Below are 27,870 nucleotides of genomic sequence, written 5' to 3'. Positions count from 1 at the left end.
GTATCGGCCTTAAAAATCCTTTATCGGTCGGGCTCTACACTGAAGCGCCCAGGGAAAGCTCTCTCTGCATTTATCTGTGCATGAGGTGTAGAGACTGTTACGCCAGGTGATGAAATGAGAGGTGAATGGAAGGAGCGATCATAAATACAACCACTCTACAGGCCATCTCCTGTAATGAAAAATTTCACTCGTCACTCATTGGCCTTTTCTGAAGTATCAGAGGTGTTTAAAGCTCCTAAGTGAGTGACAGATAGAGAACAAAACTATTATCTTCTCTGTTATACCAAATTATGGCAAATATGTCTGAGAACAGACAACGTATACTGTACACTAAGTCTGACAGAGGACCCTTGACAGAGAGAGAGAGAGAGAGATTTGGAGAAATGTCTGTTTGCTTTTTTTTAACTCAGTTGAGTTTTGAGTATCATGTGTTGTATCAACAGTAGCAGTTTCACTGGACACTATCACTGCACAGGGTCAATTACACCTTACAGGATTCCTCAGTGGCATTAGAAAATATTTAGAGAGTGAGGGAGATATGTGTGCATGCCGCAGTGTAAATGAGACAGAAAATATGTTGCTCGCATAGACGCATAATAAAACTCTTTCGATGCAACATTAAATGCTGATATGTTAATAATTTTACATGCTCCACTATTAATTTGGTTGTAACCTATAAGTGTTTCAGCTGTGTGTAATCTTTGAAATGTACTAAAAAAGCAGTAACTGTTCTACCATAAATCACAGCAACTCTGTCATCCGTCCATCCGTTAATTTGCTCCCTACCTTCAGTTTGAGGCCAATTATCTTGTGGCATAAGGCTGCGAAATATTCACCATCTTGTTCAGCTTAGCTTATTTTATTTTCTCAGATGATTTATAAAAATCATGGATTGGTGTAAAGTTTTTGGACTGTGCACCCACACACCCTCCAGCAGTCATTTTTTTTCTTTCTTTAAACTCTCATACTGGAAAGCAGGAACAATTTATCCTCTATTTCACATACCGCTGAAAAAAATCTTATCACAAAGCTCTGATTGTTCAGTTTGAATGCCCTCCTTCCAACAGAAGAGTGCACACACACAAACAGGCAGGAAAAATTTACAGTGTTTATTTTCTACTGGCTATATCCTGCTTCATGGGTTTCGTCCCAGCTGCTCAGAGCTTGTTTGGGGGAAGTTGTTCAGAGAGCTGCAGCAGGAGTTTGATAAATGTGAGAAGCAAGGGTTTGTGGCTAGCTGTCAGTCAAAAAGGGGAAAGCTAAAACAAGCCCCTTTTTATTTAACCGTTTCCATGCAGACCTGTAGGTTTGTGGCCTCCATCAAATTAAGAGGAAATGAACCTCACTTCCTGATGAAATTTCAGCTCATGTACTTATAAGTGATAATAAACTTTTTATGACGATTAGCAGATCTTATGGTTTGTAGGTGATGAGTTCCTGACGGCTATGTCCATGTCTTCAGAGGAGGGAACACTCCAAGATATACTGTTTAAAAACAGTAATTTATAACGGTAATAAAATCCTTATTTTAGAAAAATTCATGTTCCCTCATAATCATTAATAATAAAATTGAAGTAATAATTAAAGTAAATAATTTAAATAATAGAACTTGAACTTTGAATATCACACTCTTAAAAATTCACGGTTTAGAAGCTTTGCCCCTGAAGTTTACGACATGGAGATACGTAACCTGGCCAAGAAGAGAGCATCTCATGAAAGAAATTGATCTTGCTCTAAAAACACCCGTTAACCTCGTAATTGCAAATAATTATATTAATTTATTAAATACCGTAAATAAAAATAAACGTTTATAAACACTATAAACTAGGCTGTTTTCCACTCACTCCTTCAAATCCTTCAAATTCAACGGTATTCAGAACAGAACAAGTATGAAAAATAAGTAGCTATAAATTATATATTACTATAAAATAAATCAGGCTATATAGTGGCATTCATTATAAACAACACCCTAATGGGCTCACCTCTCTCATTCGGCAAGAATCCAAATGTGTTTCCATGTTTTCCATGCAACATTTGGTTGCTAAACTATTATTCATTATGTAAACAAGGCTTTGTATTTCACTTGTGTTCCAATATCCTCATAAAACAGCATCCTGCAAAAATGTGTTCGGTTGAGCATTTTAAATTGAGCATTTAAATTGATCAGTGTAACTTTTTTTTGTTTGGTTGACTGCATTTTAGTTTGATGATGAATGGCTGAAATGTCAAGTTAGCAACTCTAGAACTGATTTGTTAGATACGTGCCTATTGTACGATCAGTTGTATTTAATCAAATAAAGATACAGCTCTGGAAAAAAATAAGAGACCACTTAACATTGATTTCTGAATGTTAAGTGGTCTCTTAATTTTTTTCAGAGCTGTACATAGGCTATATATAAAATACAATGCGTTAGAGTGTCACAAAAACGAGCGTATCTTATACTATTTGTCGCACATTTTTTTTAAAGGTGCCCTAGAATGATTTGAAACAATATTTCAAATTTTTCTCTGATATCTACATAGAGGGTATGTGGCTTATTTAAGGGCAAATATTGTCCAGACACGGTTTTACAGGTCCATTTACAACCCTAGAAATTGTCCATAGAATGAAATGGTCTGTTTTTGCCTTATTTGGAGGGTCATGAATATTAATGCAGAGTTCTGCTCTGATTGGCTGTTTCACTGCGCGGCTCATTTAAGTAGCAGCAAACGCATCTATTCTGTCCGTCCTGACAATGGAGAGATTATGCATCCAACCTTATATGTTTGATCCTGTTTCTGACGAAGATGCAGATTTTGAGGAACAACCAATTTGTTTTGAGATTGGAAATGGACGCTTCTGAGTGGTAAGTTTAGTCTTTATATTCAGTAAGAACCTGCAAAACGTAACGTCAGTACTATAACTTCAGGCATATAACATTAACTTTACACGTGAACTCATAACGTCAGCAGTCATAACTTTGTTTTTAGCATTGTAAAAATATTTTAATCATTGTAATCCGTCACCGTATGATTTTACAATGATAGCTTCTTCACTTTGATTCACAAGATCTAAACAGCGAACTGGTAGCGCGTAAGTATGTTGTTTGTACAGTACAGTAAAGTTTTTTTTTTAACAAATTGACTAGATGCCTTGTCAAATGACTATCGTTTAAACTTAAGTGGTGGAGAAGGTGACGTTAGCTAGAAGGATCGAGTGAGCTATAAGCATCTAAACTAATTTAGATAGTTCCTGAGATATGTGTTGATGATGAAATATAGGCCTAATTATAATTCTATACAACAAAAGGGATTGCCATATGTATCTACGGTTGTATTTTGTAGATTTATATGACAACACTGGCAGGAAATAATATTAACCTTTGTCATTTAACATTTGTCATACTGTTATATATGCTACTTGGAGTTTCCTATTGTTACTGTACTAGCATGTTGCGTTGGATCTAGACAACACAGGGGATATTATCGTTAATGTTGTCTCACTAAGAAACTTTCAATTTAATCAGAAATTGTTTAGACAGTCAATCAGTGGATAAACTCACAACTTACTGCTTGCGTGAATATAGTTGGAATTTCCCCCTTCTTCAGTATCAGACGCTGAGCGAAGCCTGCTTGATATTGTCCCAGGTTTGAAAAACTGTCCGTGGTGAAATGGGCAGAGCAAACGAACATCTTTTAATTAAATTGGTGCGGTATCTGGTTATAGATAAACATCAACCATGCCTGTTGACAGTTTTGTTCTGTGAGAAGTGCATGAAAAAACCTCACGTCCCCTGCACAGCCTGGAACATAACATTTATTTCCGTGATCTACCATTTTCGCTATCCTCGCGGGACGCTTGTTCACAATACCTGCAGAACTTCCAATGATTCGGCTGTGCAGTTCCGCCTGACCTTGAACATGCAAATGTGGGGGCGTACATATTAATGATCCCGATTGTTCGGTGTTATGTTGAGATTCGTGGTGTTTTTCACAAACTAGATTTACATACACTCTAAAAAAAAAAAGGTTCTATATGGCACCAAAAATGGTTCTTGGCTCGTAATCATAGGGGAACCTTTTTAAGTGCTATATAGCACCAATTTTGGTGCTTCAGTGGTTCTTCAGCGGTTCTTCAGAGGTTCTTCACGGGTTCTTTGACTAAGGTGCTATATAGCACCGCTACCATATACAGAACATGTTAAGATATGGTGCTATATTGCACCAAAGTGGTTCCTCTATGATTATGACGAAGAACCATTTCTGGTGCCATATAGAACCTTTGTTTTTTTTTAGAGTGTATGAAGGAGGAAGCAATGGTGTTTGAGACTCACTGTATGTGATGCCCATGTACTGAACTCTTGTTATTCAACTATGCCAAGGTTAATTAAATGTTTCATTCTATAGGCACCTTTAAGTTAAATATATTTTGTGTAGACCTGTTTATTGTATTCCTTTTATATAGTTAATTTTATTCTGTTTTTATTATGCGCTGCTTGTGCGTAATGTGATGAGTGAATCCTCATGTTCTATTGTTTATGCTGCTGTTTGTGAATATAAAGATAAAACATTTATGCGATTTTAATGGGTCACTGACACCCTTCTATTCTATCTTAATTCAATTTAACATAATCTAGTCGTTCAACAGTTAATGCCCGATTAATATAGGTTCAGGAAAATAATCTAAATTAAGGAAATGCTCTCATACAATTCTCCACCAGATTTGCTATGCTAAGTTCACGTTAATTCAAAATCTTCCATACACGAGCTGAGACTTTACGTGAGATTTGATCGTAGCCACCACTCACATCCATATTGATAAATGCCAAGTTTTGCATGGAAACGGCTGTACGCCCAGTTTTCTGATGTACTGTATGTATGTTTCATAAATGAGGCCCATTGAACTGAACTGAATCAACACTGAACTGATTTCAGCTGAAAAATGACACTATTGTCTTTTTAGAGCTGATTACAGCAGAATTGAATTCTGTTTGCATCATCATCTTTAAATCAATCTCTATTAAGTGCTATATAAATGTAACACTTGGTTTATTTGGCATTATATGTTAGCTTCACAGTTCTTGCCAAGTGCTTAATCGTGGGTTCCTGGCTTTATTCACTTGCTATCACAGTAGTAGCCTCTTGTGCTCACAAAATTTGTTTTTATGGAACACTTAGGTGAACATTGTGAAGCGGTCACTACGGATCAGAAATTGTCTCATATATCTCTTTCTCCTTCCATGGCACTGCACTCACAACTTTTTCTCCTTTTCTCTTTTTCTCCCCCAAATACACATTTATACACTTAAATTTTACTCCCTACATAAATAAAGGTGACTTGACTGATAAAAGGGAAAAAAAGACTATTGCAACTTCCGCTTCATGCCCACTCTAATATTAAATTCACTTGGTGTGAAGCAATCCAGGGATCTTAATTTTAGATGAAAATTTGTACTCTGCATGAACAGTGCTTTACTTCAACATGTCAACCTTCTCACCCATTAATATTAACAGGCTGTGGCTTCCTAAAGTGAAGTTCCATCGTATTTGCCTTTTATAACTCCATTAATTTCCATGAACAATTTAAGCATTTGCATGGTCTCTATTAATTACGTTTGAAAATCTCCCATGAGCAGAAGCACCACAGACTATGTTCATGGGAGCGGTTCTGTAGGCACTGTCCCACTGGAGGCATTAATCCAAGGAGCCTGCAGGGTATTTGGTTACTCCTCTGAGGCAGCTGGGTCTGGGTGGGGGGCAGCTTGTGGTCTGGGCTGATTCTCTTTGAAAGGGGATAGTGGGTGTTGAACCCAGAGTGGATACACTGGGATGTGTGGTAAGGCTATGCTACGCTGAACAGATGAACAGGTCTTAGAATGGCTCAGTCAACATCCATTTAACAGACAGACCATCATCAGGGAGCGTAAGAGATGAATATCTGGGGTTAATGGAGTGTTTCAGAGGCTGTGAGGGTTTGAGTGAGTGGCTGCTGAAGGACTCTAAGCTAGTGGTTAGCTTGGTAAAGTGGCAGTCAGATGATTGTTGCTTCATATCGCAGTCAAGTTTTAACTGGTGCTGTAACTGTTGATGAAGGACCAGAGTCAACTGTTGTTGATGTCTTTCAACAAATGTGCACTTCACAAAATTAGTTGCAGATGTGTGTACTGTACTGTAAGTGATCTTTTGGATTGGATGAATCTGACCTTTAAATGCTGAAGCTTTAGGCTGTAATACAGAAATGACATGTACATTATGAATAATGATTTTCAACTATTAGAGGCTGGATGTTGTACAGCGGTTGTCAAGATCCAGATTAACAGTCGACATCAAGTGGCAACTGAACACCAAACATTTGTGATGTAACTTACCCTCTATGGATGACTGCTTCAGAGTTGCAACTTCTCACAATTATATCACAATTGTGGCTTTGCATTAGGGCTGTAACTATTTGACCAAAAATAAAAATCTTGATTAATTGAACATTTTACTTCGACTACGATTAAAGAACATGAGCACTGAACGGAGAAGTTTTCCGTATTGTTGTTCTTGAATGGGGCACCATCACTTTTAATGTTCAAACTGGCAAGCCTTTAAACACATTTAATTGACAAACTTCGTGAGGATGCAAGTGAAAGTGATCGTGCGCCGTCTCTGTGTGTGTATCAGCGCATATAAGAACGGTGATTAACTTACCTGTATAAACTGTGTAAAACGTCTAAGGTTACGTATGTAACCTCTGTTCCCTGAGAACAGGGAACGAGCGCTGCGTCTAGCTGACGCTATGGGGAACGCCCTCGGCGTGACTGGTGTCTGAAGCTACTATCGAATCACGGCAAAGTCTTTGACCGACGTCAGCCCATGACGTCATCAACGTGCGACCCGGAAGTATAAAAGGGCGCCGTGCCAACACATACACATCTTCTCGTCTGAAGGGACTGTATGGCAGATAGGCCCTGAAGCATGGCAACGCGACGCAGCGCTCGTTCCCTGTTCTCAGGGAACAGAGGTTACATACGTAACCTTAGACGTTCCCTTTCAAAAGGGAACTCTCGCTGCGTCTAGCTGACGCTATGGGGAACGATATACCAACGCCGCCATGCTGAGGGGAGTGTCTGCCCATTGGCAGTGACAACTGTCAACACAAGTAATTCATAGAAAAACCTGAGCGATTCCCCCTCAGGTCCCTGGGCTGCCAGTGACAGCACTCCCTACGGTCATAGCCCAAGCTATACAACTAAACGGAACCCTAACGCACTGCGTGGGGTTCCATCCAGACAGCTCGAAGGCCCGGGACCACTACTTCCACCGAAGGGGTCCCCTTAAGGGAATGTGGCTAGGGGACCCGAAGGAACCCCAGCCAGTCACTACTCAGGAAAAAAGTTCTCCCGAGTGCCACCAGGGAGGCCTGACCTGGTGCCCTAAGTGTTATGGACACTTCGGTTTAGCCAACCCTGTCTGTTCAAAACAGAGCCTCTGGATGGTGCCCAAGGGGCGTCCAAGCTAAGGGACTGAAACACTGGCAGTCCTACTTAGCCCGGAACTCAGAGACGGGTTATCCAAGAGAGCAATACTCAGCGTAGTGCTTTTCAACCCTTGCTATCGAGGGGAGTCTGCCTGCTCAAATCAAGGATCTACCAGGTGCTTCTGTTTCAAAGCAGTAGGGAGGCCGAAAGGGCCTAATTACTGATCTAACAGGGAGGCCTCATGAGAGGCCTACGACCGTCTGACCAGGCTCAGGCGGCTGAGCACTCATAGACGACCCTCATTGAGGGGAGCAGCTGAGCCTGCCTGGCGAGTAACCTCCAGCTGTAGGCCCAACTACCACAAGTTCTCACAGAGAACTGGTAATCAAAGTGCCTAGCTCAGGAACTTCACCTTCAAGGAGGCCCTGTGGGCCTACTACTTGATAGCGGGTATTCCAGGGAGGCCTATAAAGGCCTACTACCTAACCGCAAGCCATGCTGGAAACCCAAGCATCCTGGCTCGGGACTCCGTCCTCAGGGAGGCCTAGTGAGGCCTACTACCTGACAGCAATACCGCCTGCTGAGGTTACCCTTGTTTTCTCAAGGAGGCCTAATGGAGGCCTACTACTTGACAGTCAAGCTACGCAGGCTAGTCGGGCATCCTGTTTAAGGAACCCATCCTCAAGGGAGGCCTATTAAGGCCTACTACCTGATAACCAGCCTTTAGGGAGGCCTGGAGAGGCCTACTACCTGTTTGCAATACGTGCTAACTGTTTCAAATGACTGGGTCCCAGGAACACCTTAGGGAGGCCTGATGGGGCCTACTACCTCGTTCGATTGACCACAATCTGGGACTCGACAGTCAAGCTACGCAGGCTTTTCGAGCATCCTGATTAAGGAACTCGCCCTCAAGGGAGGCCTATTAAGGCCTACTACCTGATAACCAGCCTTTAGGGAGGCCTGGAGAGGCCTGCTACCTGTTTGCAATGCGTGCTAACTGTTTCAGATGACTGGGTCCCAGGAACATCTTAGGGAGGCCTGATGGGGCCTACTACCTTGTTCGAGTGACCACAATCTGGGACTCGACAGTCAAGCTACGTAGGCTTTTCGAGCATCCTGTTTAAGGAACTCGCCCTCAAGGGAGGCCTATTAAGGCCTACTACCTGATAACCAGCCTTTAGGGAGGCCTGGAGAGGCCTGCTACCTGTTTGCAATGCGTGCTAACTGTTTCAGATGACTGGATCCCAGGAACACCTTAGGGAGGCCTGATGGGCCTACTACCTTGTTCGAGTCAGGGAGGCCTATTAAGGCCTAGAATTAACAGCAGGCTTTCAGGGAGGCCTGATGAGGCCTACAACCTGCCTCTGAGAGTAACCACAATCTGGGAACTCACCCTCAGGAAAGCCTAGTAAGGCCTTCCAACTACCAGCGGGCCTTCGGGGAGGCCTGATGAGGCCTACAACCTGATAGCCTCCAGGCTAGCTGTCCTGATGCGCACATCGGTACATACCTCCAGTGAGGCCTGGTTGAGGCCCTCCAACTGATAATGCGCCTTGTTCAAGAGGCCTACTGAGGCCTACAATTGACAGCCGACCTTCAGGAGAGCGTATTTACCCCTTTTTAACCTGATAGCCAGCTAGGCTAGTAGTACCTTGATGCTTAAGCATTGTCACCTGCCTTACTGATAAGGCCTACCACTGTCACCGTTTACTCTTGAAAACGGTGCAATCCTTCCTGCTAACTGGGACAGACATATTTGCAAAATGTGGGTTGTAGTAATATTAGACCCTACGGCTCGTTTTCATGGAGGCCTGCTGAGGCCTAACACATGATAGCTACCCATTACTATGGGGACCCGTTCCAGGGAGGCTTGTAAAAGCCTACAAGCTGTACGAGTTTCGCAAAAACGAGAAATAACTGCCAGACAAACAAACTGACTGCTATTAAAACCAACGACTCTCAATGAGAGGAGGCCTCCGATCTAAGTGGTGTACAACAAAAGGTGACGGTGCCTCAGCAACGCGCCTCCTTCATCCACATACCAACTGACGCCGTAGCGATCAGTCGTAACAGAGACAAGCTAATCCAACCTGCAGTGGCTTAGGGAACCGAAGACACATAGTAACCCTAAGCGGTAGACAAACACTACATTCTATCAGAAAAGTGTGCTACCGCCTAGTAATCCGCAAACATTTCAAAGAAAGAGCGGCGGCCTAAACACTACTCTCAAAATGAGAGGAGGCCCATCTTCTGATAACCATAAGCGGTGGCCTATATGGCGCCATCTTGACCAACCAGGGAAAGCCAACACACGCTCACATACACAGCCCAGATAATGGTGCTGTGTTAAAGCCTAACTAAGCAGGGGAAAGACAGTTCTCTCTGATGAATACCCAACTCTATACAGGAACCCGGGGTCTGTAAGAAATACATATTTTTAGTATAACACACAAAAATGACCACTCTCACCTGCGGCATGCTGAGCGAAGACTCATTGTGCAGTTCTCACCACCATGTTCTACCGCCCTTGAATGCCTGAAAGGGGCGTTCTCACTGAGCAATTCCGGGCGGGCCATCAGAACATAGTTCTACTATCATGGGCCCGCCTCAGGCCTGATGTAAGAAGCGCCTGGGTAAAAAATCATAAAAAGACATTTAAAAAGGAAAAAGGAGAGGGCTAGGATGTAACCGCCCTCAAGGGAAGTGATCCACCACCAACGCCCTCTTTGAGAGCGTTTGTCCTGGATCACCTCCCTCAGATCCTGATTCCCCCGCCGGAATCCCGTCTCCTCTGTGCCCCGCCCCTCAATGGTTGGGGGGGGGGGGATGAGAGGAGACGCTACCCTCTGGTCCTGCCTACGGTCCTCAGACCGTGAAGGACCAGGTCCCGCCTGCCTGGGTGGGGGCGCGCATCTCAGCGGTATGCATGCTCTTAAATGCCGCTGAGCGCGCCTTCGCCTCCCTGAACTTTCCAACCACCGCCTCAACGGAGGTGCCGAAAAGTTCAGTAGGCGAAACCGGCGAATCGAGGAGAAAGTTTCCCTACTCTTTCTCCCCGATATCAGCCAGGCTCAGCCACAGATGCCTCTCCGTGACCACCATAGCCACCCTAGAGCGGCCGATAGCAGCAGCAGTCTGCTTGGTGGCCCGGAGAAAAAGATCTGTGGTGCGGCGCAGCTCAGCAACCGCCTCAGGGGACAGCCCGGCCCCCTGGTCGAGATCCTCCAGCAGGTCCGCCTGGTACGCCTGAAACACCGCCATGGTGTGAAAAGCAGCACCAGCCCGACCTGCTGCCGTGTATGCCCCTGCCATTAAAGCACAACGTGATTTAGAGAGGCAGAGTTTGAGCTCTTCAGTGTTGATGCCCACGAAACGCGAGAAAAGTTTGCAAACTTTCCTCGCCAGTCGGTAGCCTCAACACATATCCATATTCCCCTATCCCCTCGACATCAGCGAAGTTGAAACGCTGATGCTGATGAACATTGGGTCGAATATGGATTCTTCCATGCCCCCTCGATCTGTAAGAAGATCAAGAAGGAATGGAAGGCTCATCTGAGCTGATGGTTTATGGCCAAGGAGAAATCGATCGTGCAATCTATCACGAGCGATCTCTCCTCTAACGCGCCAACATGGCAGCCGCAGCCTGCCTGCAGTACGTTCCATAACATTCATCAGCTCAGCACACACGGTCAAGGTGGCTGAGAGGATTCATACCACTCTCACCAGCCATCCCTAAGAGCACTTGCTGTTTAGTCTTGTTAGCCGCCAGATCGTCGCGACGATCGGCGAGCTGCATCTGAGAACCCATGATGTATGCCAACGCTCAGCCTCAGCTTGAGCGGGACAGCATCATCCAGTCCCAGATGCCAAACTCTCTTCCCTCTGGTAAAAAGCCAGACTAGAGTGGAGCGATCTCAGATTGAAAACCGCTCACACTCACACACAAACAACTTCAAATGAACTTGACTGTGCATGCTCTTGATCCCAGGCAGTAAATACACACTCGTGTGTATTTAATAATTGAATTTGTTTTACCTTAACTCGTATAGCAGTTCAAACAGACAGTCCCTGAAGACGAGAAAGATGTGTATGTGTTGGCACGGCACCCTTTTATACTTCCGGGTCGCACGTTGATGACGTCATGGGCTGACGTCGGTCAAAGACTTTGCCGTGATTCGATAGTAGCTTCAGACACCAGTCACGCCGAGGGCGTTCCCCACAGTGTCAGCTAGACGCAGCGAGAGTTCCCTTTCGAAAGGGAACATGCAATTACCATAGTAATTCTGAGCATCTATAAACAAAGATAACTGCTCCTGCATGGCTGCATATTTCCGTGTGCCTGCAAACTGCACTTGATATGTGACTGACAGGGCGGGGGTCACGTGACTAAAACCGAAATAACCGACATGGGAAAATTCTAAATTTCGGTTTCGATTACTTTCCGATTAATCGTCCAGCCCTACTTTGCATCTCCAACTTGTGACTTTCTTTTTACTATTTGTAACTCTATGGCCCGGTTTCACAGACAGGGCTTAGACTAAGCCAGGATTAGGCCTTAGTTCAATTAGGACATTTAAGTAACTTTTATAAACGTGCCCAAGAAAAAAACATTGCTGGTGTGCATCTTGAGACAAAACAATGCCACTGACATATTTTAAGATTTGTCAGTGCAAGATTCTTTCAGTTAAAACAGCTCAAACATGCATTTTAGTCTAGGACTAGCTTAAGCATTGTCTGTGAAACCGGGGGTATATTGTCAATTGCATTGCTTTAGTTTAGACTTAAGTTCTCACAAGTGTGATGTTATTTCTCACAATTGTGATGTTATTTCTCACAAGTGTGACTTTATTTCTCCCAATTGCTAGTTTATATCTCACCACTATATCTCACAATTGTGGCTTTGCATCGATTCTCAAATTTGTGACTTTCTTTTTACTACTTGTAACTTTATATTATCAATTGCTTCAGTTTAGAATACAGTTTAGTTCTCACAAGTGTGACTTTATTTCTTGTATTGTGATCTTTTTCTCCCAATTGCTAGTTTATCTCACCACTATATCTCACAATCTGGACTATATTTGTAACTTTATTCTGTATCTTACAATTGCAAATGTATTATTTTTTGTAAGTCTCTTGATTGTGACTATTTCTTTATTTTATATATTACAATTGTGATCTCACAATGTAACCTCATATCTTGTACAGTTATTTTTTGTACAGAGTGCTCAAAAATTCAAACCGTGAAATGTATTATTACCATGACATGCATAATTATGCTAAATTAAGTATACTTTTGTGTAAAATACTGTTTGATTAGACATAGACCTTCAATGCTTGATTTTTTGGTTATTTGCCGTTTGTAATTAGCATTGTTTTGGGTTCCTACCTAAAAACTGAGAACCACTGTTGAAGTAGATGGTTTTAGGTATAACACAAATAACACTACCCCTTGCTGTGGGAGCAGTTATATCTAGGAAGAGAAATGACAGCACGTTGATTGGTTCTTTTCGTCAATATCACTCTAGTCCTCTTTGCCTGCCTTAGTCCACAAATAATTTTTTTGGATGATGGGACTCAATCCCTCTGTACAGTATTTGGTCTGGCCACACAGTGGATGTGGAAAATAGCTCTGAGGTGCAGTCTGCCTGGCTTTGCTTGGCAGCTACACTCCTGTTTTCCTTGGACACCGGTGTTAAAAGATGAGTAGCCGGAGTCGGGGGCAGCAGAAGACCCAGAAGCATTTGAGGATCAGACAAGGCTCTACAGCCCATGTGTGGAACGTATAAACAGCTCCTCTAATGTTTACATATGGCACATGACTCTCCCAGTATGCATCTCTCCCTCCCACAAACGGCTCCGATCCAGACAGGAAGACAAAAAGAAAGGAAAAATAGAGGAGAGAGACAGGACATTCCAGAAGGCTGCAACTGGCGTTCCTGTTATACAGAGAAATCAAGAGGAACACTGTGTGAGAACGTCAGTTAGTGGACACAATTGGCTGCTATAAAAAGGGATTTCCCAGATTATACAGCCAAGACATTGACTGATCATCTTGACTGAATATGGAATATATGAAACCAATAATATCTCAGATCAACAAATCAAAAGAAATGAACGGATCTCCAGCTGCTACAAATATAGCCTCACTGCTTTCAAATACTGAATGTCTTTCAAACAATGTATGGAATTTTGAATGAATAATAGGAAAACGTAGAACTAATCAGTGCAGGCTACTACTTTTTTGCTCCAAATCATATTTGGTCATTCTTTATACAATAATTAGTTCTGGTTGTTCAATTGGATTGGTCTAGGAGCGAGGCTGATATATATTCCAACTGCCCGCAGGTTACACCAGTTACGCCAGTAGGTGGATGAGGAACTGTCTTCATGAATGAGTTATTGAACCATTCATTAACCGATTTGTTTGAAACACTGATTCATTCAGGAGTGATAAATAGGTGATTGAATCATTCTCTCAACCTTTTATTTAAAAAAATGTTTTATGCAGGAACAAAATGCTGCAGTGTTGCTCAAAGACGTAGCATACATTTTTGCTTTGACTTCGCTTAGCACCTCTTTAGAATAATATCTTTATTAAGACTTTATATATAGGAAGACGGTGCACTCCGATTACTTATGAATGGGAGAAAATTCAATATGGCGAATAAGCTTCTAAACGCTAGGGCCAATCGTTGATTAGTAAAGTCATTGCGTCACTGCAGCTAGAAACAGGCAGTGTTCTGAGACGTGCGTTTAGGATTGCGCATGCGCGCTAGCTTTGTCCAGGCTGAAAAATTATGTTTTATCATGATTTGAGCATTTAGAAACAACATTTATGTTGTCAGATTTCATTGGTGATTTTAAATATGAAATTTAATTGTATAAGCTTGGCAAACAGTTTTGGACAATTTGATGTTTCCCCATTCAAAGAGATAGGAGCTGCACTTGCAAAGTCTCGCGTAGCCAGACCTTCAGACTGACAGCAGAATGTCTTCGTAAACAAAACAGCGTTCTTCTTCCATGAGGGAGTTTGGAGTCCCGGCATTTGTTTCCAGGTGGACCGTTAAAGAACGCAACATACGCGTCTCGCGGACATCCTGTAGAATTCAACCAATCAGATGACGACTTCGAAACTCCTGAAGTGTTTCCAGATAAGTGTGCCATATGCATCAGACGTTCAGCCAACGGTCCGTGGGCGTGATGTTTGAGGCTGAGACTAGCACTTGCATGCCCAACTTGTCTTAAAGGGACTTTGATAATATATAATGTGTCTAAAATATTAAATGTGTTTAAAATACGAATTTGTTTCTAAATGTACCTATATCATATCTATTGAACTGTTAATATAATATAATCAATATTACTAATATTACTGGTGGCCAAATGAATCCAGCTGTGAGGTTCAGATCCACAGCACTCGTGATATAACGTAAATATAAACTCATTTCATGACAAAATAATATTCTATGCACAGGATTTCAACATAATTATTTTCAAAAAGTCTTAAATGTACAGTTCTTTTCACCGCCAACATACTCTAACACACTCACCTAGAGCTGCCAGAGGCCATTTTAAAGCCAAATACACCAACTGACACATGACCTATTATCAACAATAACATGTGACGTTTTACCAGACTCCAAATAAGTTTTGTGTTATTTCAAATGTCTCTCAGTTGGTCTGATTGAATCTAAGTATGTAGTTTTTGTCATGTGTGTTTTATTTCAACAGAGCCAATGACAGTTGTGACAGCTGTATAAAGAAATGGCTGTATGGTGAAATTAGTTTCTAAATGGCAATGAGGTGTGTGTTTTTCACTGACAGAATGGATTGTAATGATGATTCCATGGACCACACAATAATATAATTTGAAAAACAGGTTCTAAATGGCACCAGATTAGTGATTTGGGTTTAACAACAACAGAACACGTTTTGCTACTAATCAAAATGGTTTTAAATTACACAAAGAACAGTAACATCTACCTAAAGAACCATTTTATGCTTTATCACAGTGGAGGAGGGGCGGGACAAATACAACACCGACCAACCGCCACATTCTGCTTGTCCTGTACAACGTCAACTGATGAAAACAAGCAGCATAATAACGAACAAAATAATTTAAAACTAGAGCCAGAGCAAATACTTTACATTGTATCAGCATTTTATATAGAATCAATACAATAACAAACTATCTGTGAAATGAGATACTAGTAACACTTATTCCGGATCCGGATATTCCGGATCATAACAAGCAAATCTGAGTCTTAACTGAAAAAAACGCGCTGCCAAAACGCTCTCTTCACAGCGAGACGTTTTCAGCAAAGAGCCTAGCGTTTTCAGCTGGATAAAAACACTTTGGTGGACACACAGCCTTAGAGCTCTGCTTTTATGACTAGAATAGCCCGCAATGGAGGGAGGAAAGTTGTGTAGACCGGGACTTCCCTTGCTATGAAAGCAAAGAAGCTGTATATTAATGGGAGTTAATGGCCACTAGATGGTCTATGTACATGATTTTATGGATGTGCCCTGGGTTGACGCTCTGACTCCGGCTAAAGTAATCTGTTAAATCTACACTGTAAAAAAAAATTGGGGGGAAAAATTGTGCAAATTGATCATTACATATTGGCCCAATAAATGACTTCCAAATAATTATCGCCATGCAAAAAGATGCATTGTACTAATCATAGCTTAAGCCTTAAGGTCTTCACTCAAAATTAAAATTGTATATTCACCGAACATATTTAATTGTGCTCAGTCAATCTATGAAGTCGAAGTGAAAAATCCATATTGGCTGAACAAGTCCTACGTCCGAAAAACGGTATAAGCATGCGCAAAATGCACTTGAAGAAAACCGTTTGTGTGGAGATTTCAAATGCAGAACGCGCGGTAGCGGCAGCGCGAGCGGAGCCGAACCAGCAGGTGAAGACCGAAACAGACATTCCCAAGAGAATAGAGATATTCATCTCACAAAGACGTTGGTGAGTATTGAGCACTGAAATTATTCTCCAGAGTTTTGCTTTATGACTGGGTATGAAGTTTAAAAGACATTTTGTAGAATCACGAGTTCATGCATTCATTGTTCATGCGTGTGTTCTCGTTTACCACATAATTATCTAATGGTAGCCTGTAGCCAATAGTTTTATTTTCCTCATGTCTTATATGTCTTACGTGAATTTGCAATCGTCCACCACTCCAGAAAAGGTTGCTGGTTGGGCCATGGGACTGAAGATGTGACTACCGCCAAAGAAGTGGAAGCGACTGTTGGGGAATTTGAACTGGTTCAGCCAAAGGATCAGGATTGACATTGTGATTTCCTTTTGTTGCAGTTGGTGTTGTTGTTATGGTCCGGTCTTCTATCATGAAACAAGAGAGGATACACGGAGGTAAACAGAATAGGTTAGTAGCGATGTGGAGGATTGTCAGACAGGTGAGTGATGAGCATAAGCAGTTCAAATGTTAAGTCTTTCTTCTTGTAGGATTGAGGACAAGCATGATGAGGATAACGAGTCCGAAGGAACAAATCTCTGGAAGAGGACAATAAAGGTAAGTGTAGGAAGGTGAGTAGTTACGTGTAGAGACTGACAAGAACAATGAGTGAGTGAAACTTTCCCGCCGGAACACGCCCCCTCAGCTGGACTGAGTGGAAGAAGAGGCATGACTGTGTATAGTGTTTATTACAACTTACCAAAGCACACCAGTGATCCATGGATATTGACGTGCAGCCAGGAATCATGTTTCCTGACATTTATATGTGCCTGATTTCGATGCCGGGGAAATACGTGAATCAAATTTGCCTGTGAACGCTTCATACACTCACCTAAAGGATAATTAGGAACACCTGTTCAATTTCTCATCAATGCAATTATCTAATCAACCAATCACATGGCAGTTGCTTCAATGCATTTAGGGGTGTGGTCCTGGTCAAGGTAATCTCCTGAACTCCAAACTGAATGTCAGAATGGGAAAGAACGTTGATTTAAGCAATTTTGAGCGTGGGATGGTTGTTGGTGCCAGACGGGCCGGTCTAAGTATTTCACAATCTGCTCAGTTACTGGGATTTTCACGCACAACCATTTCTAGGGTTTACAAAGAATGGTGTGAAAAGGGAAAAACATCCAGTATGCGGCAGTCCTGTGGGCGAAAATGCCTTGTTGATGCTAGAGGTCAGAGGAGAATGGGCCGACTGATTCAAGCTGATAGAAGATCAACTTTGACTGAAATAACCACTCGTTACAACCGAGGTATGCAGCAAAGCATTTGTGAAGCCACAACACGCACAACCTTGAGGCGGATGGGCTACAACAGCAGAAGACCCCACCGGGTACCACTCATCTCCACTACAAATAGGAAAAAAAGGCTACAATTTGCACTAGCTCACCAAAATTGGACAATTGAAGACTGGAAAAATGTTGCCTGGTCTGATGAGTCTCGATTTCTGTTGAGACATTCAGATGGTAGAGTCAGAATTTGGCGTAAACAGAATGAGAACATGGATCCATCATGCCTTGTTACCACTGTGCAGGCTGGTGGTGGTGGTGTAATGGTGTGGGGGATGTTTTCTTTGCACACTTTAGGCCCCTTAGTGCCAACTGGGCATCGTTTAAATGCCACGGCCTACCTGAGCATTGTTTCTGACCATGTCCATCCCTTTATGACCACCATGTACCCATCCTCTGATGGCTACTTCCAGCAGGATAATGCACCATGTCACAAAGCTCGAATCATTTCAAATTGGTTTCTTGAACATGAAAATGAGTTCACTGTACTAAAATGGTACTAAACTACTGTACTAAATTCTCTAAAATGGCCCCAACAGTCACCTGATATCAACCCAATAGAGCATATTTGGGATGTGGTGGAACGGGAGCTTCGTGTCCTGGATGTGCATCCCACAAATCTCCATCAACTGCAAGATGCTATCCTATCAATATGGGCCAACATTTCTAAAGAATGCTTTCAGCACCTTGTTGAATCAATGCCACGTAGAATTAAGGCAGTTCTGAATGCGAAAGGGGGTCAAACACAGTATTAGTATGGTGTTCCTAATAATCCTTTAGGTGAGTGTATAAATACAATATAGGTAGGTATAAATCCGGGTGATCGCTTATATCAATGCTATATATCATCACGTCCAGCCCTAAAACTTGTATAGTTTTTATCAGTGTTTGTATAAAAACATTAGCCTGGATGCCAGTCGAACTTAGCCCCGCCCACAACATTTGAGGTCGGCAGTTCGGTCTGGACTTGATCTGCTGTGGAGCAACTATGCCCGAACAGAAGCTGTTCGGACCAATCAAATTGTCAGGGCGGGCTTTAGACGATGATGGACAGATGATAAACAGTAACGTAATCATCCACGTCACCAAAGAGCGCTTGGGTTGAATTTGTTCTAATCCTAAACGGAGAACTTGTTCGTATATGCATTCACCTTCACTATTTCTCTCACAAATTCTTTTTTACAACACCGGCAAAGATTGTAAAGATTCTACTTCTTCCAGCGTGCGTGCAGTCTGCAGTTGAGTTCTGTTGACATTTGACAACTAACGTTATGCGTCGCTCCATTGCTCTGATTGGTTGTAGGTCTATCCAATTGAGGTCTTTCCTGGTTCGGTTGAAACACGCCCCATAATCACAGGCCAACGGAGCAGTATCAGACTCATTTTCTGACTAGAATTGATAAAAACATCAGATTTATGCAAAATATAAGCTGCTTAATATTTAATTGATGAGTTGTCAATATGATATACAACAATACAATATACTATATGGTATGATTTTACCCCAAGATTTAACATAATGGCACAAAATGATAACTGCAAATTTACGTTTCGCTGTATGGAGTCTGTGAACTGCAGCGATCCATGTGCTTCTCTTTTCTGTAGCTTTCGGCAGTCTGTAAAAATATACCTAAGATTTATTGTCAAGTCTATTTGTACAGGCAATCTCAAAGCGCTTTCCCGTTTTAGATGTGTTTTTCGTGGCATTCACGCCGCAAACCAATGCTGCCGCTCAGTCTTTTTGCCACTCAGTGTGCGTAACCGCAGGCCGGCCAATGGTGACATCACATGCATACCCTCTATAATGGGTGCTTGATGAGGGTATGACAGGTTAGTATTCTGGTGATTGGGAACTAGTTGGTGGAGCTGAAGGACAACATCACGCTTTCACACAAAATACGGGACCAGTCCTGGTTGAGTTGTGTTAGTAGTGTATTGTCGGCATGTCCAAGAGATGCTGTTTTTTCCACCACCGATCTAACACAGTTTTGGTAAGGGGTGTGATATTTCTGAAACACGCTCAAAACAGTTAACCAATCACAACACACTGATCCAGCTGACAAATCAGAGCACATTGTGCTTTTTGGGAAGAGTAGGCTATTGCTGCAAATATGTAAAATATGTGAGGAAAAAAGTGTTTTTTGAACAATCAAGCCTGAAAACATATTCTAGTAGTTATAAAGGGGCATAATAGGTCAGTGGTCTCTCTGTTTGGACTACATTAGAGCTAAATAATTTGTTAGAGTAAACCTTTCAGTCATAACAGAGTATGTGGGCTTTCACATTTCCAACAGCAGATTCTTGAAAAGACTGACGTTTGGAAAAATTGCAAAATACAGTTTTTGCTAAGCTACGTAATATAAGCAAATTGTTATTACCAATTAAGGCAATGTTACATACTAAAGCAAAACTATTGGACATTCGAAAATAAAGAATGCTGGAGTGTTACTCTACCTCATCCTGAAACACACATCAGCAATGTTTAGATGTATAGCTCAGCGGAAAAGACAATATTGAGTCTTTTGCTAAATCTGTGATTGGAACAAAACCAAGCAGAACAAGCACAGAGAAACCGCTCTATATTTAAGTCTCTATGATGACAGGATAGCTTGAACAGCGACAGTGTCTATCTCTCTGAGCTTAGGCCAGGATCTCCCAGACACATCTGGGCTGCTCATGGGACTCGACATGCATGCTTTAGTGTCCCGACAGTGCTGTAAGATGTTCTTATCTTTGCCTTCTTTTGTGCTGAAAGATTCATTGTGCGTTTTGAATTGTGGGCCACCCTGTTCTTTGTAAGCATTCACATGCGCTATACACGTTCATTCACCTTTCAAAAAGGGAAGTGGCACAAAAATTGCGGTGTGTGTCCCATTACACCATAGTGTTTAATGTGTCAGCACCTGAAGCTATGGACCACTTCACCTGCATGGTCTATAAAGTCTCTGACTGTGCCAAAGGAACCTTACTTTTAACCTGTCAAAGCCCACTCATTAGTTCTCAGTAGTGTGTGTTAACACTCAAAGATGATTAAAAAGGTTTCACAAGAGTTTGATTTTGTTAAATATATCCTTAAATACATCCTGAAGTGAACCTGATTAATTTATTTTTATTGTACATAGTGCTATTAAGCCACACAGAAAAAAATATTTGGCTGTTTTTTATTGTCAATTCACGGTGTGAATGAACTATAAGAATGATGTTAAGTTCACTTAAAACACTGTATATGTTCAGTATAGAAACTATTAAACCGTTAGTTTATTGATAGTATATTTCAAAGTGTACTTTCATAAGCTGAAAAATGAGTTAGAAATATATAGCTAGCAGTATACCTTAAAAGGATTAGTTCACTTCAAAATGAAAATGTCCTGATAATTTACTCACCATCTCATCCAAGATGTTCATGTCTTACTTTCTTCAGTCGAAAAGAAATTACGTTTTTTGAGGAAAACTTTCCAGGATGTTTCTTCATGTAATGGATTTCGATGGCAACCAATGGGTTGAAGGTCCAAATCAATGCAGTTTTAAAGGGATTCGAAGGGCTTCAAAGGGCTCTACATGATCCCAGCTGAGGAATAGGGTCTTATCTAGGACTGAACCAGAATATTCGTTGGGTGGGTTGGTAATTGATTTTCAAATTTGGGTTTCGAATATTGTTTTTTTTTCTCCCTTCCGCACACCTGGCATCCCCCTGGAAACGGTTTTCATTCGCGCTTAAATGTTTTTATGCGATAAAATCTGGTGAAATACAATACTCTTTTTTTTTTTACAATTATCTTATAGCCTAGCCAACAGTTGAATAGGAATCCAACCTAGTTATACTTAATAAATATAGTTGCTTCTTCTTAGCCTAAGTGTTCCCTGCAAGGCTGCAATGGAGTATTCTCTGTCTAGAGCGCACAACTGCATGAGCTTATATGGAAGAAGCGCATGCCTGAACTTGCATTTTGGGTTAAGCTGAGTTGGTTTGAGATTGGGAAAAATAGAATGATACAATCTAAATGAATCTACTGCGAAATAGAAGAGCTTGTTCCTGGGACGTAACAGACCTGTGTGTTTTGTATCACTAGTGCAGTGTCCGTTCTCGGAGCATATAAGCCCTGCCCGCGTGAGGCGCACCGCTTCTCGAGATTCCTGCCTTTATTAGAGAGAAGAATACGTTCAGCCCCTTCTCTCCGAAGCTTCGGGGCTCAAAAAATGGTATTCGGACCTGCCCTAGTCTTATCTTGCAAAACGAACGGTCATTTTCACCCCAAAAAAATGTATATACTTTTTAACCTCAAATGGGCGACTTCGGAGTTGTGATTCTTCACAAGAAGAGAACATGAGATGGAGTTTTTTGGCACTGGGTCGGTACTTCCACCTGTCTACTAGTGTTACACTTAAAGAACACACAAAAGTATACTTTTAAAAACTAAAAAGTTGTCCAGTTTAGTCACAAGTACTGAAGTAGTACACTTACAGTACAAGTATACAATGACATTGTAAATTGATTTTAGTATACTTATTAGATAAAATATTCTTGGAAAAATACTTAAAATTTTGTAAATAAATTTAACTCAATATACACTTTTGTGTATGGGTATACATTTTCTAATAGTAGTATTGTCTCATTTAAATAAAAAAATCTAATTAAGTGATTTTTGTTTTTATACAAAATTATTTGTCATTTTTCAGTGGAAGGAAATGCACATCGTCTTTTTGTTTTGTGTTGCCAGTAGTGCAAGTATCCAAAAATTACTTTTTACATAAAAACAAACATATTTGAGACATAAATACAGAAAAACATCTGTCATCCTGACAATTTCTGTCAGTCCACGCCCATTCCACCAAATAAGGAAAGATGCAACTATTAAGTGCACAAAGTGTCCAGTATTCCACACTACTTACTGTATGATACAAAATGGCTTAGAATAGAGAAGAAATATGTTAAAATGGACAGACATTCTAGCACCATCATTCTGTCAATCGTGAACCAAAACAGCATCATCTGAGACAGGCTCTTTGTTTTATTTTGTATGTTTGCCATCTAATACATTATCTAATGGTTCATACAGCAATTAGATGTGGTCCACCACTTCCCAGTTTTCACACATTTTTCCTGAGCTCCATCTCTCTTGCGTTTATGTGCTATCTCTCTATCTTTCTTGCTTCCTCCCTGTGTGTTCCAGCTGCAGAGCCCTCAGAGGAACCCAGCAAATACTTTCCATACCTCACCACAGAAGAGAGAAAGAGAGACTCGTTTTGCTTTAACATCTGGTCTGAACATGATGAGGGGTATTAATGAAATAGACGGATGTCTCTTTGGAGAGCGCTGATGGGGAAAAGGTTTAGCTCAATGGTTAGGATTAACCCCTTGAGTTGAGCTCCGCAATGTGTGTTTTTTTCCCCCTGACTTTTTGCCACTGATTGTGTTTTATGAGTAAAACATGTGCACCTATACATTATGAGACAAAAGAATATCCTGGCACCAGAATGCAATAAGTGTCATTTTAAGTCGCTTTGGCAAAACTGTGTCTACTAAAGCCATAAATATAGGCCTAATGCAATGATCACAGATGCAGTTTTGTTAGTGCATTTGGATGTCAAGTGCATACTGCATCACATAAAGCAATGGCACACACACACCCCAGGGGGGTACTTTTACTATAAGAAAAAATGTATAACAATTTTAGGGTTTGCAGCAACTCATAATGTAAAAATGGTATTACATTATTATTGTAATAAAATGTTCATAATGTAACAATTTTCTCAAAATGTAATAAAATCGAGCTCATAATGTAATATTTATACATTATGGGACGTTTATTACATTATAAACTCACCCCAAAATTGTCATTTTGTCATAATTGTAATAGCTTTTGATACATAAAACATATTAGTATTCCTTTACAGTACAGTTGCCAAAGGGTTTTCAAAAACAACATAAAGTAATTAATTGCTTGATATATTTCTTAAATTTTTAAGGAAAAAAGTAAATAATGCTGCATGTTGTGTCAGTTGGTGTGGGTGAAACTTAAATTATATTTATGAAATTTATTTATATATACTTGATATTACAAATACATTTTAATCTTAAAATGTAAAATATATAACCTAAATGTATATATAAACTTATATAAAATATAATAAACTATACATTTTAATTATAATATATAAGGGGTACACTAGACAAAAGGTTGTCAGAGAGTAGGTTTGCATGGTGCACACTGGGTGCACATGGTTTTTGTGTTTGCCTATCACCATCATTTGAAAAACAAATGCTCCATTTTGGCTCTCTGAAAGTAATTTCACTCTTGGCAAGCAAACAATATTAAGCAGTCAGTTGTTTTATAGTGCATTTGAAAAACTGAGGAGTTCAATTTCAAACTCTACTTCAGGCTCTACAGTAATGAGGGCTGAAAAACTCCATTGTGGACCACGCGGTTTGCTGAAATCAGTAATTTTATTCAGTGGCTGCGAATACATTGGCAGGCTTGCTAGCTTTGAACTAATCAAATAAATGACACTTTCAATTCGATCTCGGAGCGATTATGACTTCCCTTTTTTAATGAAGGGGGAAAAAAAACGTTTGGAAAATTAAATTAGCTTTACGTTTTTAGGGCGAGATCGGCCCTGCCAACTCCAATATAATAACTGTAAGACTATTACTACCTGAAAATGGTTGGTTTTGGCAGCATGACAGAATGAGGGCAATAAAGAGTTGGTTTATTTGCCATCGTCCGGTCTGCATCTGTGGGATTGAGTTTCTGAGCTTTTTACCAGCACTGAACCCAAAACCTGAACACCACCCAATCCAGATCAGCCAAACAGGACCTGTTCACACATACTCTATTCTGCTGAGTTCATGCTCATTCCGCCTCACAACCTGCTCCTGAATCTACTGTAAACCACTCCTGACCTCATTTCTGGCCTGGCACACATTTAAACACTGTTGGGCTTGTATTTTTTTTACAGGTACGGTGTGCATAGGAGCACTGTTTCACAGGGTGCTGTGTTTCCTCACGGTGACACTCGTAATGTGTGATTTCTCATTTTAGAATGTACCCGGTGAGTGAGCAGTAAATCATGCTCACACATTTATGACACTTCCTGTCTGTTAAAGGAAATTGCTTTGGTAGCTTGTGTGTGCTTGCATGTTTGCTTGTGAATAGAGAAAACAAGCCTCTCAAACCCTTCACAACTGCTCCTAAAATGTTGCTCCTAAATGTTACTTATTATAATATAATTAAGCAATATTACAAGAGTGTTATAAGAGTGATGTTGTTCAAATCAACATCGTATGCTGTGATAATTGTTACGTTAATACTGAATAACTTCAATTTTAGGCACAATATTGCCAGCTAAAAAAACATTGCGGAAGTACAAAACAAGGCACAGAATTAAATGCACACATTGCCATTTCTGAATGAATCATTGTTTTTTAACAAATTAGTTGTGTGGATGGTTATTCAGTGAATCACTGCTAACTTGTTTCATTTCTGAATGAATCACTTTGGTTGAATGAATCAGCAGTTGGTGAGTCTGCTTTCTCATTTTATGAGAAATTCGCTTTATGACCATTGCAAAAGTGTTCTAATATTAATGTGTAGTATGAATGTATTCAGGATGTACTACATTTGTCATTTTATCATTGTCATGTGACCTACGGCATCAGTTATGTCACTTCAGTGCCATTCACAAATCCTCCCGTGGCCTCATGGAATAGTCCATTGGATGCGCAGTTCAGGATCTCGCATGAACTAGTAAGCCATCTGGGTACTTTTCACCTGCTTTATGAATGCTATGACTGCGTTGAACAGATGAGAAATAGGCAGCATAGGTTGGAAGGCAACAAGTCATGTCAGAATCCATTGATCATGTCACATCTGCTGAGATACAATTCATAAAGAGTTCATCAAAGGGGGGAGGGAGGGGGCTCTAAAGGGGGACGAGGAACTAAAGAGGTGCGAAACAAAACAAAGTCAAAACAAGGGATAGTGGAGGGTGGGAGGAGCCAAGGGGGAGCCCGGAGCAGGAGGAGCCAGATGTTGGTCCAGAGACCAGCTACGATGAGGCCCCAGGGTAGAGACTTGACAGGCGCCACCCTGAGGACGGCCAATGGAGACGCCACTGGAGATAGAGACCCAAGTGGAGCTGATAAGCCAAAGAGTCCACACAACATCACTGGCACTGGAGATCAAGGTGAAGCCGTGACGGCGAGCATCCAAGTCAGAACACGAGAACCTAAAGACTGAGACGGAGCCGGTGGGACAAGTGCAAGCAGGACAAGGCTGTGGGACGAGTGAGCCTGGTGCAGTCGTAAGGCTGAAGGTTTCCAGTGGAGCCGAGGGAGGGAGGAGCCATGGCGGAGACGATACATTGACAGGAGTCTTTTCAGAGGCTGGAGACAGAGCCAGGGGATACTCTGGACTAGGTGGAGCTGGTGGCCTGAAGGACCGATGCAGATCCTCACAGTTTTGTGCAGGACATGAAGAGGGACAGAAGGGGACCAGAGGAGGTGGAGCTGAGAAACTGGACGGACAGAACCAGTGGGGAAACTGGAGAATCAGGGCTGGGTGGAACCAGCGGGAAAACAGGAAGTTCAGGGCTAGACCCAGCCCTTTCCTCCCAGCCCTCAAACTCTACTAACGCTCCCTCTGTAGCACACAGTGTTGCGGACTCACACACCTGGTCAGACACACCTTGTGGTTCAGGCTCCAGGGCGACGACTCCTTCCGTCCTCTCTTCAGACTCTGGCTCATCATTCGTGGCAGGCTGAAGTCCACGGTCTGTGGTCATTGGTGGAGGATGGCTGGTCTCTGGATGTGGAGTGGGGCTGGTGTGGTCTTCAGCCAGGCCGATGGTGAATTTTGAGTCATTGCTCACCAGCACCCACTCCACGAATGCAAGTTTTCCCAGGGACCGTCCGCTGGATTGTGTGTCTTGGATGCTCGATCAGGCCGAAATAGTAACATGAACAGCGCGAGCACTCCGGATAGTGCGTGTGTGTGTTCTTCTAGTGGATGGTGTCCCTGCTTCAGACAGAGAAGATGAACAGCTGGCATGTACATGGGAAGGATAAAACTAAAATAAACAAGAGGGGGAAAATGCCGCAAAAATCACTGCCTTGGTTCCAACATAGGCCCTGTCCCACATGGCACCCTAAACCCTCATGGTCTTCCTCTGAGTCCGCACTTTCACGACGTGATGCCGCTTTGACTGCCAGGTAGAAGTCCTCTGCATAGCTTGCAAACTTGCGGGCTCAGCTAAAGTGCGCATCAAGGGCACATAGCAGGCGCTCACGAGCACTCTTCTTTAAGCTTAAATGACGAATGGGACCCCCAAAGGCCTTGTGGACTTAACGGACATGCACGCAGCGGCCATTGTAAGTCCACAAGACCAAAAGTGCACATGAAGTGTGCCATTTGGGACAGGGCCATAGGCTACACAGCGTAATAACGGTAGAACGGAACACAGGTGAACTAAATGACTAATCAAACACACGGGAAAACTAGGTCACAGGGGAAACACTGTCACACTGGGTTGTAGGAAGAACAGGAGGATGAGAATAAGGTTCAAAAGGGCTTTAATAATCCACACGAGCAAACAATACAAAAGCCAGACGATCAAACACAACGTGACCCGACATCAAACAGAGGAAAAGGAGGAACTTAAGTACAAGCCAAATGAATGTAATAATAATAAACACCTGTGCTGATTAAATGAATTACCATGTCAAAAAAAAGAGTGGCGGGAAAATAGAACAAAGAACAACAGGAACTAATGAATACAAACTAAAAGTCTGAAAACAGGAACTAACTGAACATACTATACATGACATTAACAATACAGTTCACACTTTAGTATTCTTTTAAAGTACATTATTTCCGTAATAAGTATTTCCGTAATTTAGCCGTAACTTTTTTCAAAGTATGCTAAAGTGTACTTGTTTTTCACAACGGTATGTAACTCGCTAAAAGAGTCTTTCAAAAATTGTCGCCACTGAGGCACAGACAGTCTGTCTGGAACGGACAAACAGCGGAGCGTAGTGATAGTAACAGTGCAAAGTCCCGTTCAAATTTGAGGACAGATGGAACTAACTGTTGTAACAAGGATTATAGCCTTTATCTGTTTATTTTCTCTTCTTTTTCTTGTAGATAGAAGATAGA

This window comes from Gobio gobio (genome assembly GCF_949357685.1).
Source record: "Gobio gobio genome assembly, chromosome: 10".
Classification (NCBI taxonomy): domain Eukaryota; kingdom Metazoa; phylum Chordata; class Actinopteri; order Cypriniformes; family Gobionidae; genus Gobio; species Gobio gobio.
The sequence above is the reverse complement of the archived record's forward strand: the minus strand, read 5'-3'. Positions refer to the sequence as shown.